Genomic DNA, 17633 nt, shown 5'->3' with positions numbered 1-17633 from the left:
TATCATTTCATTTTGCTCACTCAAAGATGTTACTATTATTTAACAATTGCCCACATTTTATGCTACGCTGATGGCTGACAAAATTAATAATCTGGATCAGAAGTTATGCAGTCATCTCTGCTGTTTGCGTCAGGGTTTATATGCAGGTGGAGCAGTAATAATGTCTGTGAGAGGGATGATGTGAATTTACAGCCATGGTAAAAGCTGGATATCAAATTAATGATTGAAGTTAAATTAAAACATTTATGTGATTACATAGCCTTTCATATAATATATTAAAAATCTGTCATTTCATCTGACGCATGCACACATTCATCACAATAACACGACTATCTGTGACAACACTCCATACGATCATGTCAGAAATATGTTCCTAATAATGTGTGTGCCTGAATGCTTTGCATGTGCACATATAGCACAATGCTTGTTAGCATGCCACCAGTGCATGTGGAGCACCGGTGACAACAGCAACACGAGGGTGTAGATCCCAGGATGCACTGGGAGTGCTTCAGGAAATGTAAGCAGCTTAAGCAGTCCATGATGTTGTCATCTCTTCTCAGCTGAGCTCCCAAAATAACAGGTCCTCTGGGTAAAGACTGACAGAGCTGAGCAGAGGAAAGTCAACAGACAGACCCAGAACAACCCGGCCCAGATTAGACCAGATCAGACAAGCCCAGTAACTCAGTCAACTTGAAGAGACCCTCCAAGTTGTATTGAACCATAAATGAATACGGATCTGATGTGGTTGTGGCAGAATTTGTATAGTCGCCACAAGTAAGTCTTATAAATGGCATTGCTTAACAATTCCAGAATTCATGAACAAGCAAATATTTTTGACAATTTAACTGCTGGATGCAAGATTTTTCTCTCTGTCTATGAATCTGTTATGTCTCTTCTGTTGTGCTAAATATTAGAACGGGTTTGACATCCAATCTGTTTGTAATCTCATAAATCATGCAATTCATATGGAATTAACTTTCAACATTAAAATACTGTAGAAACAGCCTTATAGAGGTGCAATGTACACACATCACTCTATATAGTGAAGCTGAAGTATTAAACTATAGGAACAAGAAGAAAATCATTTTGGAAGATGGAGGTGGACTTTGGGTGGAAAGTTGTCATTTTAATCTTTCAAAGTTATTCCAGAGGTTTTTGCTTTTGCATCAATCAAGAGCTCGTTGTTACCCAGCAACCTGCATCACTAGACCCATTTTTGAACATTTTTGGTGCAATCGAAAATTGTTTTTCTTTCCATTTTTTAAAAATCATATCATAGTTTGCCGGGTTGGGTAAATTGCTTTAATGAGCATGATCTGTCCTTGAGTCTAACACGGGAGTGAGGTGGTGTCATGATATGAGCAGCAGGGAAAGTACCATTAATTTCTCTTTCTCTCACACACCAACACTCCGATGAGGCCCCATTAAATGGCTAAGTCTGTTGGAGAAGGAGGGTCGAACACTTCTACTGGGACAGGAGACAAAGAAAAGTGTTTAAGTCCTGCCCGATTTTTTTCATCTAGGTCATAATGTAAGCTATAGGGGAGCTTATGTATGGAAAACGTTCAGCATGCATGGCTTTAAATGAGAGGTCGGTATTGAACTCTCTCCCCTCCGTACCAGCATGTAATATGATGTATGTTCTCAATTATCATGCATGTTTGTTTTTTTTTACCATCTTTATCTCACTCTGGTGCAGAACTGTAGGAATATGTGGGTGAGCCCATTCTCACTTGTATGTTTTTAGATTAACTATTCATGAGAATTAAGGTAAACGAAGCTGAGAATGAGCTATTTATGGAAAGTTACATTTGAAGGCTCAATTAAAGAAAAAAGAAGGGAACCTCTCTTGAATACGATGTCATTTTTGTTGTTGATTAAAAACAAATTTCGGGTAAAATTGTAGGGGAAAGTAAAAATGTCAAGGCATTTGATTTGTATGTTTTCCTTAATTGAGGTTCATGTTGCATCTTTTGTAAATCCAGTCCTTATTTTTTAAAGGTTAATTATATCCCTGCCATTGGATATATGAAAATACATACATGCTATAAAGATTGTGTGATCATGGATTAAGAGGAGGACTGGTGGCCGGAATACATCAACAAATGAGCAAAATAAAGACAAAAACAACCTGAATAAACAAGGAAAAATCATAAAAGCTCTCGAGTGCACCAGGTTTTTCAGTGTCCTGCATTCTCAACGTCAGGAGCTTAACTGCAGTGATCTCACCAGCTCACATTGGCCCTCTGGCCAGTCATAAAACTCATCTCTCTCTGTGTCACCAGTCAAAGCCTATCATCTATTTTAGTTGTCAAAACCCAAGGTTAGGGTCATCCATTGTGCTGAAGAACCAGATTTATTTAGCACTTTGATTGGTCACTAAGCAGTCATCGCCGTCAGCCTTGGAGTGCCATGTTCACAAGCTGATTCCTACAGGGTGTCATTACACCTGTTTATGGCACAGGTCAGGGGGCAGGTCACTCTGTAGGCTGGGAGACACGCTGAGGATGAGGAGAGAGATGGTTGATGCAGTGGTTTGGCATTGATTGCTTCTTCTTAGTATTTGCTTTTTCCAGGGTGACCCCTGAGGTACTGTGCTGTGATATATATGACATATACTGTATATCTATACATTTTCCTGAGCAAAAATGTTTTCATAAAGATGACAATCTCAGCCAGTCTCCTTCTGGAGGTCACCTTTGTCTCTGTCTTTGACCATACCTGTCTGTCTGCATGCATTTTGAATCTCAGAATGCTGCTATCCTGAAAGACACTTCCCATCAACCCTTTCTGCTTTACTAACAAATCCCCTGGAGATCATGAAACTGCAAGCTGGCAACAACAAAGGTCATGGAAAACCACTGCTGCTGGCTTTGTTGATTTAGTTTTTTAAGCTACACTGTTAAACCTGACTGTTATCTTGCTATCTGGTATCTGTCGTGTTATCGTGTCACACTGTCCATTTTTCTTTTTTACCTTTTATGTTTTTTTAGTAACAGACATATAAACGAGACAAATGAGACGCTCGCTGAGTAGAACGACCGCTTGACGTAAATGGCTTTTTGACATACCATAGTCATCAGAGTTAGGCTGGAAAAGTTCAGTATGGGGAATTGTAGTGGAGCAGAGGTGCTTTATATACTGGACTGGGTTTCCCATGGGTTTTATGGCCTCCTGCCATAATGGAGGTTATATGAAGGGCTACAGACTAATCCAGACTGCATTAGATTTAAACCTGGCTGACAGTGAAGGGAGCACCAGGTGTAAGTCTGAAAACATGATGTGTGCATTGGGAAGCTTTTCTCTTTACAGCATACTGTTCACGTGCGCTAGATAAGGTCAAATACACTGCCATTATTAAGGGCTATGATTTAAAGTAAACAGCAACTACAACAAAAACCCTGTTATCAAGGTTATTACGGTTGGGTCATGGAGATATGGAATTTTCATAGAGATCCTGTCATGGCACCAGAATAATTCTCCTCTCTGGTCTGTCCTGTCCACCGAATGTAAATAGTTGTACTGAATAGATGATAATACTGATGTTTACGCAGAGACCAACACACAGAGTGCCACAGACAGAGCCAGTCCGTCTAAAATCTGGCGATGCGTGTCTAAAGCAGGGGCGTCAAACTCGTTTTCACCAAGGGCCACATCAGAATAACGGCTGTCCTCAAAGGGCCAGATGTAACTTATAAATGGAACTTAATGTAACTCAATGTAATGTAAAAAGCAAAGATACTGAGTTAATTCTTAGTATTCATCTATCTGGCTGGCTGACCCGTTGGCCCCACAACCATGAAATTAAATTTATAAACAAAGTGTAAAAGGGTTTACATATTTTTCTCATGCACAGGCAGAATACAATATTACATTGCGATACAGTATATGAAGCAGTGATCAGAACCTACAGTGCAACACAATGTCAGATATCTGTTTACAATATACTTGATTACAGCAACTGTTCAAAAATTACTGGTCAGATATTTAGAAAATTTAAATGACTAAATGTGGAAACTGTATTCATGCTGCAGTGAGATCTTTTTGCCTTCTGCACTGTGGGGGTTTTCACTACAAGTGTTTGCTTACAGAATATTCACATCCTTTGTTCTCTATATCTAAATTACTCCCACACGACAGATGACCTAAGTTGAGGATATTTAGCAGCATCTCATGCTTTAACCCATGGATATGTTGTGTTGGACGGAGGTGCTGTAGTCATCAATGCCTTCTCTTACTGCACATCAATATGTCCCAGTGAGGATGCTTCTCCACAAAAAGCTATGTTTTTTTCTAAATTCATTAACATTGAGCCTGTCGTACATCCAAGTTGCACCAAGGTCAACAGTTCACCCAGCGACTCACGTACTGCGTTTAAAGTAAATTACTCTAGATATACTTCAGATAACATACAGTACAAATATAGTGATTGGGTAAAGTCCAGCCATGCTTTCATCATCATCATCATCATCATCATCATCATCATCATCATCATCATCATCATCATCATCATCATCATCATCATCATCATCATCATCAGACCTTTCGTGTTTGGGTTAGTCTGTCCTCCTTTTCGGTCCTTGTGGGTCTTCAGGAGCGCAAAGAGCCCAATCCTGGACCCACATACTTTGGTGCAATGTGGACCTGGGTCATGACATGAATCCAGACATACATAACTGACTTCTGTGTAGTAATAGAGGCGGCATTTTAAAAAGAAAAAACACTCACAATTCATTCACCGCTGAAAGGAAGGCAGATAACCTTGATATAACACATAGTTATTAATGTTTAAAAATGTTCCTCATTTAACAGGGTTATCGACTACACTGATCACCCACATCCCATGAGAAAAGAGCCGCCTTATTAAATACATTTCTGAGAAATTGCAGTTTCTACTTCAGCCACTCTGTCTTGTTTCGTTTTTCAAGCCACGAATGTTGTCATGGTAATAATCAGTGTGAAGCAGTTAAGTGCTTTGTGGCCTTGGCTCCCACTCGTCAGTGTTTGCTGTTAAAAAAAACACAAATACAAACAGCCAAACAGCTGTGGGACCATTAGCAGCAATACAATACAACAAACTCTCTGTGCAGGTGGATAAGATTGCAAGTGCAACAGAAAATCGTCGAATGAAAATATGAATGAAATCAGTAAATTCAGGAAGAGGCCAGAAATATACCTGAGTGAGAGAATTTCAGTCTGTTTCACCAGATGCTTCCTGCAGGGTTGATCTGCACTCATTCCAGGTGTTAATGATGAACTTTGTCATTTGTTAGAGTGTTACTAGGACAACTGAAAACCCGCTGATGTACACTAGTTTGAGATTACTTCCTTATATTTCAATATCATCTGTGGTGTTTTAAACTTGGCTTTGGGTTGAAGTCTTGATTGATGAGATAAACGGCAATCTCAAATTTCTCTAAACTGAAAATTCTATCAAAATAAATAAGGTTTCTTTTTTTCTTTTTTTTTTAAACAAGTCTTTTGTATTTTTTAAAAAAATCAGAATAACTCCATTAGGAAAGAAGGACTTTTTTTTTTTTTTTTTTTAGACATTGTCTAGTTAATGAGACAAAGTTTATTCAATACAAATTTCTTCATGGATTTTCTTTTGGTCTAAGTAGGATGGATTTATAGCTGTGGGTTAAGGTGTTGTGGAACTGCTGTGGTGCTGGCAGTAATCACCAAGCTACTATGGCTGTGCTATAAATGAGGTGACACATACCTCATCGACGATGTACACACCAGGGTGATACGACAAATGTATGTAGAGAATGCAAGAATCGTGCCAGAGACATCATCTTCTTTTTGGTAACGTACATCTAGCAGAACCCCCTTCCACTGCTAAATCGTCTGCTCTGCTTGTTTGACGCTCTCTGTCACACTGGGCAGGAGAACATAAACGGGAGGATTTCACAGCATTTGTCTCCTCGTCAGTAATTAAAGGAGGTGAAACAGTCCTGTGAATATTTGTGTGCTCCTAAACCACAAAGTAAGTGAAAGACAGCGACACATTTACTGCCTGTAATTAAACCACAGTAGGGCCTGATGTTGTCAACTATTAATATGTAAACTCATAAAAAAAATTAAAAAAAAGATCAGCATGAAGAATCCTGTTAATCATCGTAAATTAAGTTTTGTGTATGCAGTTGGTGATGCCTGACGTCACCAAACAGCTACTGTGTAAATGCTTGTTTAATTCATTATGCAGGTCTGAGAATAAATAAGGTTATTTTGAGAGACAGTTTGACTCAACTGTTGTTAGAGAAATTCTGGATGGCAGTAACTCCTGGAATCATGTCAGTAAAACCTCCAGCACCCTGGATAGTCACCTGCTCCTGGCGCAAGTGCTCGTAAATACTGAGAAGGGTGTTGATTTCCATTTACCGCTCTGTGTGTGTGTGTGTGTGTGTGTGTGTGTGTGTGTGTGTGTGTGTGTGTGTGTGCGCGCGCACGCGTCAGCATATAGCGAGTGTGGGTGGTTTGATAACACCAGGAGTAAGCAGCTGTCTTAAGCAGTTCCTGCATAATGGTAACTCCTCTGGTTAGACCCCCCTGTAAACACATCACCCGAAGCTTGACACACACACATACGCACTGTCTTCATCTGTGTCACACACAGTTACTTACCAATCAGAAGAACCACTAATTCAGATTCACACACACACACACACACACGAGGCCCCCTGGTCCTTTGTGGGGCTCTCAGCTTACAGTTGAAGCGTTATTTAAGTTATAGGAGAACACTTGGAGCGAGAGGACACACGCGTTGCCCCTTACCCTATTTGTGCTTATGAACAAGCATGATCCTTGTCCAACCCTCACTCAGGATTAAAACGGGAAAGTGTGAATTCCATGCATTATTATATAGTCGCTACAGAGCTGAGTAGAAGCAGGGAATGTTAGCTCCACTTGATCCACACTGATCGTTTCAGTCTACTCAACTGTGTAATAGGTTCAGTGTAGTCATAAAACATGGTAGCATCAGCTAATGCTAACTCAACACACACACACACACACATACTCACACACACACACTGCACAAAGAACTGCATGCACGCAACTGAACTCATGATTGCAGCCCTCCGCAGCCATAATTTTTCACTTTGTCATTCATTCTGAACATTTATTTTCTTTTAATGTTTGAGTTAAGCATCGTGTTTGTAACTCACTGCAATCAATAAATTACGACGGTCATTAATCAGTTTTCTTTTTCTTTAAATTGCAGTTGACTTCTTGTTCTCTCCTTGTTTTTCATTGTGCTACTTGTGTGGAAGCAGCTGGCAACATAATTATAAGGTTTATCTTGAACATGTAAAGCTGCAGAATTCATCAGGTGGTATGTTCCTCTGTTCAACAGGATTGTTAAATTTATTAGCTCGCTCTTCCACATTAATTCTCCATGGACACATAGCATAAATTCTGGCATATAAGCAGCTACTTTTTCCACATGGTTTGAACCCTGTGGTTTAAACAACAATGTGGCTAATCTATAGATTTTTAAAGGTTAACGGCCGCCAGGGAGTGATCTAGCAGGAAGCACAAGAGCGACATTATCTCTTCCACCTGTTTGTCTTGCTCTTGTGCTCTTGACCATCATGCACACCCCCTATGGAAAACACCCAATGAAAGTCATATGATGTATCTTTTAGGTTTAAGGCAGTTGATCTGGATGTTGAAGTAGCAAATTGAACTTCTGTACGTGAGTTTATCACCAATGAATTGATGACATGTTGGAGACGCAGCGTTTTACTGGTGTTTTACAGGAACTGTTAGGAAAAAGTGTTGATTAAAATTTTTATAAATCTTTCTCTGCACCTCGTGTTACAACACCTCGACACCTGCGGCTTATAGACGGGTGTGACCCATATATGTACAAAGTTTTTTCTTTCAAAGTTGAGTTGGTGATGCATATATTCAGGTGCGCTGTATAGTCCTGAATTTATGGAATTATACATCGTAAACATCTAGAGCTATGACCCAAAGCCAGATATAAGTGAAGAGCAGAGATTCCTGCTGGCAAATAAACAATTTAGAGGTTACTCTTACTGTAATAAATTATTACTAGCCTAATACAATGTGAATGGATCCATTATATGCTTTGCAATACTTGCAACAGTATATAGTGAATTATTTGACACATATCCTCTCCAATAGCATGTAGATGTTGTCATGTGACCACAGCTCTTACATCATCAGTACTCCTGCCTCACATAACCTGTTGACCTGATCAGTATATTAACACTGACCTCTGTAGGCAGAGATGCTGTGTTGATGTTACACTGGGAGATGCATGTTGTTGCTTGGGGAGGTAGAAGATGGAGGGGAGCTTGACCGCTCCCACGGCCAGACAAGCATTTATACAGTACATCATGACCGGGGTGGTCACTTCCAGATTGCTAGTTTAAAACATGCATTTGTATATTTTGGAAATATTTTGTAATCCTAATAAAAGTTTTTGGATCCTGCAGCAACAAATTTAATTGTCCCTCTACTGTGTCATGCAAATCATTCTGGTATTTTCTCCACCTGTCACTACATATGTTGTTTCTTAACAGAATACAAACAATTAATGTAGCTCTTGACGTTAATGTCATTAAGAAAGGGGATGGAGTTTTTTCCCTGTATATTTAATTCTAAGTAAGGATTTAATGGCTTTTAACATGGTTTTCTTTTCTTGCTATAAGAAATAGCTCCCAAAGCCTTATAAAGATCAGACAGATATTATCAGAAAGGGATGAGCTCAACTGGTTTGCAGATCTGATTTTTTTTTTTACCTGCTGTTTTCTTGCAAAGGTAGAAGAGTTTGGATGATCAAATTTCTAACAGATTATCGTTTAAAATGCTCATCATGTTGAATCTTTTTCTGCTGGAGATTCACTGATTTTTATCCAGTTGTGTGCATCCCAAAGCCCTGGAGGAACCTTAAACACTCCTAAGGTGTATAGTGAGGGCTGGGTCTAGGTCTGCATTATTTGTTAGGGAACATGTTGTTTATAGAGAGGAACCCCTGGCTGCATTCTTGTCTGGATACACCTTGAAGCCTTTTTTAAAGTAGTTTTTATCCAGGTAGTGGAAAATGGAGAAGGATGGGGGTTATTTGTTACCAATGAGATCAAACAACCTGCAGAGGTGTGTGTCTTCATGCCTGACACAGGATTCCATTGTCCATACCATCTCACCAATTTAGGCATATTTCTGGTTAATATTCCACTTTTTTTTGAGTCCTTACTAACTTGTACTAGCTGACAATATATAATTGTTAAACTTAACAAAAAACTCTTCTCCAGCGTATGAAGCAATTCTTACATGAATAATGAAAAATATTTGGCAGAGATAAATATGAAGACAGGATAAAACAATGAATGAATAAAGAGAAATGAACTTGACAGTTCAGTGTATCAGTCAAAAAACAACATGCAGCAGATATATATTAGCATTTCACTGTTTAATACACAATGGTAAGCATAATGCTTTACATTTTTATTGAAAATTCTGAAAAACATGTTGTGATAATCTTTGAACAAATAAGGAAACAGTAATGAAATCAATACCACTGTCACGACTTTACAGGATGACAACAATCCATCCATATGATTCATTGGTTCTCTTTCAAGGTTTGCATTTATAATCAATCATGGCTTTAACCGCATTTACACCAAATCTGGCAGTGCAACGCCACGTGGCAAGATTATGCAGTGATTTTTTTTATTTTTATATGTGCTTTAGAAGGTAATGTGAATGAATTGTTTGCATTAGACAGAGTGTGTCTGTGGGAAACAGGAGGAAAAAAAGGAAATTCATGAGCCCAATTTCATGAACCCCAAAAGATCCACTTTCAAAGAAGAGTCAGTTGAACCAATTTGTATTTGTATGATGCCAAATCACAACAAATACTGTCTCATGAAACTTCCCAGAAGCGCAAGTCAAGATAGTACTTCTTTCCACTTTACAGAGACCCGTCAGTTCTTCTATAAGCAAACGCGCTTTTAACAGGCAGAAATCTTCGAGCAGGGTTAGTCTAATTCCTCAAATAACATCAGTTCCTATAATATTTAGTCCATTAAAATGTCATGAATGATCTCTTCGATTTCATGGTATGTGGTCAGGGCACAAACACACTCTTCTACTGTTGAGCCCCAGCCCCTCTACCTGGTTGTATCAGGTCTGGGTGTGTCTCCGAGCTGGAAGGCTGGAGATTGAGTGCAACAGGTGGAGGTGGAGCTGGAGACACTCACACAGAAGAGAGTGAAAGGGAGCTGTGGGAAGGAACGGTTGCATTGTCTGGATGTGGGAAGGAGAGACCGCAGAAACCTTGTTTCAAAGAAGGAAGAAGGAGCCAGCGAGCATTTAAAAATGTGGAAAAAAAGTTAAAGAAAAGTTAAATTAATAAATTGATAAAGCAAGTTAAAATTAATTTGATAATTATGATGTTTGTATTTATGGAAGTTAAATAGTTGAACGATGCTTCAAAATGTATTTTCTTGGGCGCTTTAAATGTGGGTATTTTCTACTTATTTTCAGGGTTAATTTCTAGTACTGTAGTTGAAATGGCTTAAAATTACAGTAGTTTAAAAATTAAGTATTTTATTTTGGGGCACAATGTTTGATTGCAGGTTTTTGGGTTACATATTTGTGTTTGTATTTGAAGGTTTTTCACCTTGGCCTAACGACTTTCAAATAAAAGAAAGAAAAGAAAGAAAGTGGATTCCTGGTCATTGAGAGAATTCCAGTCCCATCTTCTGAAACAAGTGTCCTTTCAAGTGGAGGAAACTGCAGATTAAACTCTCACAAGAGTGAGAAGCACTTGACATCTACACACCCACACAAAGATGCACACACACCCTGAAATGCAAGACCATGACTTCACAGCGGCACAGATATTGTAGTCATCGGTCTGGCTGTGATATGGGTGTTATGTGGAGTGGCTCCAGTCTGATTGGTTAGACCTGAAGGAAGTCAGATCAGGTCAAACCAATCTTCAGATTTATGTAGTATCTGGGCATGATGACCAAATAATGTTTTTCAAATGAGTTTGTTTAATTTAGCCTGAAAATATTCATATACACACCATTTATAAAGCAAAGAGTTCCATTGTTGAAACGGTGTCTGTAAAAACCACACAAACAAACCATCAAGTGTATCTTGATGGACTTCCTCCTAGAATGACGCTAAGCAGTAAATCCCCGTTCAGCTGACAGTATAGCACAAACACAACTATTCTGGCATCACTAACCAAGATGACTGCCAGCAACCCATTGAACTTGCCTACTTCTGGTTTGTAATTTGAGTGTGTGGTTGTGTATGTGGTTCAGGACAGTGTGTTGACCACATGATGGGTCAACAGCTTGGATGCCTTGGCTGATGTAGTTGGAAGCTGGACAGCAGCTGCAAGTGAAAAAGGATCCGTCCCGTGTCGGACCACAAGATTAGAGAAATGCTTTTCACTTCATATTTTAAATAGTTAACGCTGACGACAATCCATCCATCACACTTTGAGACATGCATGGAGTTCTATGAAACATGTATGGCATGTGCTGCAGAAGGGATCTTTGTAAAAATTTGTAAAAATTTACTACATGAGACATCAGAGTTTTGACCTTAAACCTATTTAAACAGCTGTCCGGGTCAAATTGAATCTCTGGGTTGTTGAAACTGACAACCGGGACAAAATTAAGCCAAAATAAACATTAATCGCATATTTTTGATGACTCAGATAAAGTTGGCGTTAGCTATTCCGAATTCACTCCTGCCTGAATAATGTCTGACTGAGTACTTTATGTAATTCAACGTTAAGGTCAACACAGTTGGGACTCTTTGGTCAACTGGAATTTGTATTGTGTTCATAACTTCTTATTGTAGCACAAATACCATAATACCAATGAAATCCTTTCCTCATATATTGTTTTTCTCTTCTTTAAAATTTTATTCAGTCATGTACTAATGAAGGGAAGTATTGTTTTACTGTCTCACTCCTGCTCTCATTGTATGTGGGGCAATTCTATTTCACTCTTCTGATACGTCCCCGGTTCATTCTGGACCATGTTTAATTGGATGGATAAAGCTAATAATGTGATGAAGAGGAAATACAATACAACATAAAGTGAAAATGCATGAATCAAATGTATCGTTTGCATGTAAGGGGCTATTCACATTCTATTTGTTGTGAGTGGAAGTCCTAATAACATATCAAACAATATGTTCAATGCCCCACCAAAAGAAACAAGGAAACCAATTAACTTTCTTGATATTCAGAATGTTTATTCTGGGCAGATCAAACCCCTTGCCAGTACACATACTGTATTTCAGCCAATAAGGAATGAAATTATATTTCTTTGTGCATGTGTGTGTTCCTGTGTGCATGCTAATTTCTGCAAGGGTTAATGTCTTCTCTCATTGGAATATGCAATGAGAGAATATGCAAACTTTTGATCTTAAGTAAAACACAACATTTAATTCCTGTAGTAGCACTGCAGCTATCCATACACATCCAGGTATAAAAAAAACAAAAAGTCATGAACTTCTGACAGCAATTGATGCAAAGTCTGCGTCTATAACACAAGAGGAATTGGTTACATTTGTCAGTTTATATTCATGAGTTTTCTTTGTGTCTGCATTTTTGTGAGTTCTGCTGTATCAGCATATTGAAGTGGTGATGAAAATCAGTGGAAATGTGTCTGTATGAGGAAAAGAGAGCAATACAGAAAGGCCAGATAGTCCCCTGATGAAATAATCAAATGATGCTGGTTTTTTCATAAATAATGCGTTTATCAGTCATTTCTAAAAATGGAAATGAAATGTTGCTTCTAATATATATGCATATTTCAAGTGAATCAAATCCATCAATGTGGATTCTATTCTGGTGATAAGGAGCTCCCAAACATCCTGTTTCCCCACTTTGAAAACTTCTAAAAGATAGCTGCTGCTGCTGCATTTTAATCTGCATCCACAATACATCATTACAGCTGCCTTACTTTGTGTCCGACCGTCTGAAATCCCGTTGAAAAGACTTTATGAATAGGGTCAGTGTGACACTGCATTTCTACCCAGCGCCACTCACAAACATGCTAAACGAAAAAAGAATATAAGATGCTATCGTGCTGAGCTGCAGCAGTATGTGCAGAGTAGCAAACCGGAGGCTCAGGAAGAAAAATGAGCTGAAATTGTGTGTCTTTGATGTAGGATCGATACTTTTTTCAAATGAGCACTGGATATATCTGTCGGTTGGCCTTTATCAACAGCTTCATCACGTTTGCCTTTGCAGACATGTAATACTGGTACACAGTAAGATTACACTTGCCCAGCTGAACCTCTCTGTCTGTAAACACCAAAGCAGCCAATGATCCTCTGATAATGGGGCATAAACTATACTGGACTTCATGCCGGCGTTTTCCCCTCATCTTACTTTCTGCTCATGCTTCAAAGTTCCCCTTAGTATTTGTGATCTTATCCATAAGTCTGACAATATTCCTTTTTAATGATGAATTGGTATAAATTTATACACATCCATGTCTTTTTTTAAGTACGCTTTCACTTTTGTGGAGCTTAAATTGTCACTGATGTACGCAAGGAAATCTAGAACCAAGGCTACTTAATTCTTCCTTAATTGTAATTGTCATCTTAGAACTATTGTGTCGTTCATTCCAAAATCCTACTATATTTGTCCCAAGCTATCATCTCACGCTTGAAGGCAATGATAGAAGAACAAAACAAGAGAAGGATTTTTTTTAAAAAAAAGACAGGAAGAGACAGAGAGAAGAGGAAAAAAAAAAGAATTCAGAGATGATGAAAGAGCATGAATAAAAAATGCAAGCTCATTCTGCATTTCTAAGAAAGCCTTATGTTCAACATTAGTAAGTCTTTGCTGCTTGTAAGATGACTTACGACCCAAATAAAACAGCTCTGTCTTGACATTGATTCACACTTTATAAATCAACCCTGAAGACAACGTGTCCCTAATCATTTTCCAAGGAGCAGTGAGGCCATGTGGGTATTTTTGAAACACCATCCTTGAGCTACACACTTTCAATGCCCAGTTCTGATTCCAATTAGGTGAGTGTGCTTTTTGCCAGGACATGATAAACATGCTCCTCCCCTGGTGATGGATGTAAGCCATGACTTAAGTGAATTGAACAGAACTTATCTCACATATGGAAATGTGGTCCATTTCTCCGGACCTGATGGGTGCTTCCGTTGATGAGACATGTCCTTGAACCCCATTTGAACGAGAGGTAGGTGACATTTGTGAATCAGTGTTTCATTGATCATACCTTTTGTCGTAATAAACCAAACATACTATTTTGCTATTAAACCTGAGGATGCCATTCGTAAGGGGCCCTAAAAGATGAGCACCTAACTGAATCAGGATGCGCCTCATACTCCTCCTATCCCTTTTCCCTTACCGTTAAATTTATTCCTGTCAAAGGGGCAAGGCCATTGATTGCTAAAGGGCTACTATGGCAACACTTGTGCGTGTAGTTCACTGACTGTCATGAGCCTGTGTGACAGCTCACTCCGAGTAGCTACTCTGATAGACAGTGATGTTCCAGGCTCTTCTCTGTCATCCATCACACTCTGCTCAATCCCAGTGTGTGCTTTTCATCAAGGCTGGGGGCGAGGATGAAGTAGATAGAATGAAAAAGAAGGCTCCGCCCCTTACTCTGCTTGTCCTCTTCGCACCACTGTCACTTAGTTTTATTACCCCCGGATGAGTCCAGGAGTTAGCGAGCTCATTAATACAATGCCTGGTGGAATTTGAATGTTTGCTGAATCTCTCAAAAGACGATTCTTCTTTCCATTTGTCACACACATTTTCTGCTTCAGATGTGCGCTCATTGTGGATTTCTTAAACACAAGCAGACAGCATAGCCAGGATGATGGGGAAAAAAACAACTGTGGAGTGCTTTAGTTTTTTTGTGCCAGGAAGAAGGATGAAGTTAGATCCTTTGGTGCTTAACCTCTGGAAGTGTCTCACTGCACTTCACTGCCAGATTAAATACAGAGAAAAGAGAACAGGAACTAAGGGCAACAGGGAAATAGATGGGATAAAACAACCTGAAAGGAAGTTTGTATATCAAACATTTGTCTCCTCAGTGTTGGTTTCTATGCCTGTGAGCAGCTGATTATTTTGTAGTAGAATTTTCACTGGATCGAATGTGTCTGTGCTTCAGGACCAGAGAATGGACTCATATTCTCGGAAGAAAACGCCCTCTTTCACATTCCGATGTTTCAACTGTGTTGTTGCTGTTTTTTTGGGGCTGTGATATTGGTTAGTATCCGTGCGGTTAGCAGAACCCTCTGCTGGAGCACGAGGCATTAGTGTAACAGGTCACCCAGGAGCCTGAAAGCGGTACTGGGATACTGATAAGTCCTGTAGGAGAAAAGGCATGTGGTGATTAATTGCACTGGCTGTGAAACCCTGCTTATCTCCTGCCTACGTGTGTGTGTGTGTGTGTGTGTGTGTGTGTGTGTGTGTGTGTGTGTGTGTGTGTGTGTGTGTGTGTGTGTGTGTGTGTGTGTGTGTGTGTCCATAAAGGCAACTAAATATTGGAGTCAGCTCACATGTTTGGCTCAGTTTTCAGGACTCTCGGCCCAGTTTACGTTCCTTTGTAGAACGGTGATCTTAAAAAACAGCAGCTTTGACACGTATGTCTCCCGTTTAAGACTGCACTGGTGTAATTATCTGTACAACGTGTGTGGCTGTTACTATGAATCTGAATATAATATATACAGCAACACATTGTAACCAGATTTTTTCCCCCAAATGTGTCCAATATGGTTTTTATACTCTGTAAATACTTCATTTATGTTAACAAAATAAATGAAATGGTACATCAACGAAGCTGTGAATTAGGGAAATATGTTACTTTCCGTGGTGGTTATGGTCGTGAATACAAATTAATGCATCACACATAATTGAGGAAAGTACGACTTTGCTGAATGTTGGGGGAAAAAAAATTTGTTAACCCCTTAAAAGGCAGTCATTGAAATATTTTGAAATTAAAAAAAATTCAACCTTAGAGAGTTATGGGCGAAAATGACAAAAAAAAAATTGTTGTAACATTTATTTATTCATGTTTAAGATTTTTAAGATTTTTTTCAATATCATATATAAAATGATATGACAGCAAATAGCCACTTACCCAATAAAGGGTTAAGCTTGAGCGAAATGGACAAACACACTTGGACACAGAAATGGTCTGATTGTAACCCGGCCACAACATTTTAAACGAGGCGATTGCACGCATTGTGCAGCTCAATCTGTTTTATGATATAATCTTTCTGGCATGCTGGGCTCCTGTGTTGATTGCACCACTTAACGCACATTAATCCTAACTTGGCATCGTGTAATTAAACAAAGGGCACTTTGATGAAGAGAAATAATGTTTAAATGTGTAAAAGGGTTATGAATGAATGTCAGCTAATAGACCGATTAAGACCAAGGGTGATAATATCAGCTTTTTGAGTATAATGAAAATATTAATAGTTTACTGCTGTTTGCACCCACCCATGTCTGATTTACTCTCAATAGTCAATAGAGTTATATGATCAAACTATCAGAATTCATTGTAAAATATATGATAAGATCTGAGAACCTACAATTTCACAGTACATTTTCTCATATCAAGAACAGTCATTACAGTAAAATGGGCCATGCGTTACAAGTGTATATTTTTAAATGGTGCCATTCTCTGGTGAAATTAGCAAAATGGGAAAATAAATATGTTGGTCACACATGTCATGTGTGTCATGTCTGTCTGTCTGCTTCTCTATAGGCACTTATCTTAGTAAATACGTCAGGGTGGCATGGAACACTCAAATCCATTAAGAAAAGGAAATACAATATATTGGGGGTGAATTGCTTGTAACATATCCATCCACTTAGAGAAAATAGGTCGTTGATGAAAGCTGTGTTCAGACAAATGCAATACATCCAAAATATAGAACTGGAAACGCAGGGCGGTCAGCAGGATCCCAGTGCAGAATTCTTAGACTCATTTGAACTGATCGAGAAAGCATGACCTCATGAAAGCAAACCTGGACACTCCAGTGTGACCCCGGGGCCAGTGCATGCCTTTTCATCTGCTTGCCTATACATACAGTAAGTGGATTGAATATGCCGTGAATGTGTGTGCGTGTGTGCGTATTGTGTGGGGGTGAGAGTAGGAGGGGGGCGGGGGGGGGACATAATCATCCAGGATGCACGCTCTGTCTGCAGCCCTTACATCGTCTGATTTTTCTACCAGGCTCTACAGTCACCTCATTCCAGTGCAGCAGGTCATGGGTTGGTGCCTGCTGCATGAAAACCTGCTATAACACCAAATGTTCTTGTTTCTTTTAACATTTTTTTGTGTTATCACTTTTCCTTTTCAGCAACCAAAAGTGTATTTTAACAGAACTCCCACTGTTGGTAGTTGTCTTTAATTTCAGTTGTTTTGTGAGCTTGAAGCCCGTTTCTCTCAGTAGTTTTTCTGTATATTTCCTCTCTTTCCACTATTGTGATTTATTACTGTTGCTAATATTGTGATGTCTTTTTAATTTTTGCTTATATTCCTTCTTGTTTTTTTTTTTTTTTTGCTGCTGTTGTTGTTTTATTTTGTTTTACGTGTGTGGTGAGCTTTCTAACCTCAGTTCAT

At 39.0% G+C, this 17633-nt stretch overlaps 1 protein-coding gene across 4 annotated transcripts in view; it reads left to right on the top strand.

Annotated features, from left to right (window-relative positions):
- fgf13a (fibroblast growth factor 13a) overlaps window positions 1-17633 on the top strand; it is a 78456-nt gene that overhangs the window by 17394 nt on the left and 43429 nt on the right. The window lies entirely within an intron of this gene.

Source organism: Antennarius striatus, chromosome 10 (genome assembly GCF_040054535.1).
Source record: "Antennarius striatus isolate MH-2024 chromosome 10, ASM4005453v1, whole genome shotgun sequence".
In the NCBI taxonomy this organism is placed as follows: Eukaryota; Metazoa; Chordata; class Actinopteri; order Lophiiformes; family Antennariidae; genus Antennarius; species Antennarius striatus.
This window is presented reverse-complemented; position numbering and strand designations above follow the sequence as displayed.